The following is a 2,653-nucleotide window of genomic DNA, read 5'->3' as shown; positions in this document are numbered from 1 at the left end:
ATTTGTGGATAGAAACTGTTGCATAACTGTTGTGTTTAGCTGTCTAAGGTAACTATGGCGTTAGATTTGTTTCACAATTATTCAATCAAAAAAAAAAATCATGTCAAACAAAAAAAGTAGTATTCAATCAAAAAAAAAAAAATCATGTCAATCAAAAAAAGTAGTACTCAATCAAAAAAAAAATCATGTCAAAGCAAAAATCACTAAGTTTTTTTTTAAACTTTTTTTTTGTTTTTGGTTGAGTCTCTTTTTTTTGGTTGAGTCTCTTTTTTTTGGTTGAGTCTCTTTTTTTTGGTTGAAACTTTTTTTTTGGTTGAGTCTCTTTGTTTTTGGTTGAAACTTTTTTTTTTTGGTTGAGTCTCTTTTTTTTTTGGTTGAAACTTTTTCTAAGTTTTTGGTTGAATTCGTTTTCTTGCTTATACAACTTTATTTGCTTTGGGGAAGCTTACATGAACATTCTGGGCGGGGCCAGAATGTGAAAGCTTCACTGCTTTCACATTTAGTCTTTTTCCAAATTGGATTAATCTATTTACTCAAAGTGCTTCACATAAATACCCCATTATAATGTAGGAAAAGCTTTTTCTTTTTTTTTTTTTTTGCAAATTTAGTAAAAATAGAAAACCGTTTAAGAATATACAGCTATTGTTTAATACTCTTGTTTCAACGTTGGCAGTACTTGCATCCTTTTTGAATATGTATGAAAACTGGATAATATCTCGCTTGAAGGCCGAATTACATGCAAATACTTCACATAATGTTACAACTGAGATAAGGGAAAAAGGTTTGTAAAATGTAGAGTATTACAAAAGAGATTACATTTTATTTTAAGTCCAAACAGTATAACAAAATGAACACTGAAAATATATAATACACTTTCCAGCAGTTACTCAAACTTGTTTGTCTTTACTGGTGATGAAAACTTGTCACTCTGGAGGAGAGAGGAAGAGGAGAGAAGAAGAGCAGCTCAGCCCAGTCCAGGATCACTGCAGTGTCAGGGTAGCTGCTTAAAGTTTGCAGGTAGATTTTTGCGTAGCTGGTCCTCTGGTTTTCAGATCCTAATTGTAAATAAAAAGTTAGTCAATGTTGTGATGATCCAGTTGACTGTGGACTGATGGTCACTACTGGTCAGCGAGGTGCAGGTGCTTGGATCCAAGGGAAAAGCAATTTAACAACAGGAAGGTCTCAAGGGGTCGATGGAGTGGAGTTGATAACAGTTCCCCTCTGTCCTGGGTGAACATCATGGAGAGTCTCAATCATGGCTCAGAAACGAATCAAGAAGCTTTGACGCAAATCTGAAAAACAAAAATGAATTAAAAAAGTACGAGTAAGTGATGATATTTACCTAGACAACATAATCAAAACCTAATAAGCCCTAAAGTCTTTTTAAGAGTTTTAATTGAAAATAAATTGACTATATCTCAGCAAGTTAAATGTTCAAGTGAAACAGTTACTATATCACAATAAGAGAAACTGCAAAAATATTGCAGAGGTGTAACACTGAAGTTACTGAGTAAAACTGAAATATTTAGTAAGTAGAAAATGCATGTTAAAATCTGAATACTTTTTTGAATGTAGCTGAAATCAATTTAAACCACCAGCAGACAGAGGACAGTACGCCGATTATCTGTACTAAAAATAATGCAAAAAATGTAACATAGAAAAAGAGGCATTAGTTTGAAAACCAATAAATAAACTGACTTGGAGAAATATATTTAGCCAAACACACCCGGCCCCTAAAAGCAACACTTCATTCCCCACCTGGCCTTCTCTGACTCAACACTTGCTGGTCTCTCCATCCTCATGTTATGATCATCTCTAGCAGCTGGAGGAATCAGTAAGACCTACAAGTCTGTCCTGCTTCATCTGCACTCTGCTGGTCATACTAGAATGGGGAATTAGGAGAACACCAATTTAATTTAATATCATAACACAGCAAAAGGCATATTGCATCTAATTTGGAATAAAACTAAGTACAAGACACACACCCACCAAATAATAAAAAACACAGAAATTATGTGAATATCCTCCTTCGGCCTGTGACCTACCAGCTTAGTTTTACATTTTACGCCTGGAAGAAAATGTATATATTTAAGAGTTACGTTGCCCCTCCCCTCATCGACAGCACTGATTATGTGCTTGGTAAATAAATCATCTGCACAGTCACTTGACGTGTGGTGCAGATTAACGTGGACCTGATAACATTGGTGCAACGATCCGCTGTTTTCCCATTTTAGCTTCAATGCTAGTTAATACACACACACACACACTGAGGATTGCGCAACAGTTTTTAACACATATTTCCTCCAGATATATTTGGTATTTTCCACGCTTAATGCCACTCGACAGAGGTGCGCTGGTTAACGAATTCAACATAAAGACAGGCGAATATTACACAAGCCTAGTTTATGAACTTTACCTAGTGCTAACATTAGCTAGCACAATATGCTACCGGGGATCACGGCAGACAAAATATGTGACTGTCGTCATAAGTTGAGTAAGATTTCTTCTTTGAAACAGGGTGGACACTTTAGAAGCTGCTAAACGGTGTAATTTTGTGAAGATTACTTACCATCACATTCTGTGTCCCGTCACCGAAGCCCTGCAGTTCGGGACAGAGTTCTGAGATCTCAGGGAGTCATCCGCTTTAGTCAGC

At 36.0% G+C, this 2,653-nt stretch overlaps 1 long non-coding RNA gene across 1 annotated transcript; it reads right to left on the bottom strand.

Moving 5' to 3' along the window:
• Positions 1-798: 798 nt before the first annotated feature.
• On the bottom strand, positions 799-2,653 carry LOC106950135 (uncharacterized). Its single transcript, XR_001425554.1, has 3 exons — positions 2,570-2,653; positions 1,759-1,882; positions 799-1,292 (listed from the first exon to the last, which is right to left on the bottom strand). It is a non-coding gene; the product is annotated as an uncharacterized LOC106950135 (long non-coding RNA).

This window comes from Poecilia latipinna, unplaced genomic scaffold, assembly GCF_001443285.1.
Source record: "Poecilia latipinna isolate Pla-1442-1.1 unplaced genomic scaffold, P_latipinna-1.0 Scaffold381, whole genome shotgun sequence".
NCBI lineage: Eukaryota > Metazoa > Chordata > Actinopteri > Cyprinodontiformes > Poeciliidae > Poecilia > Poecilia latipinna.
This window is presented reverse-complemented; position numbering and strand designations above follow the sequence as displayed.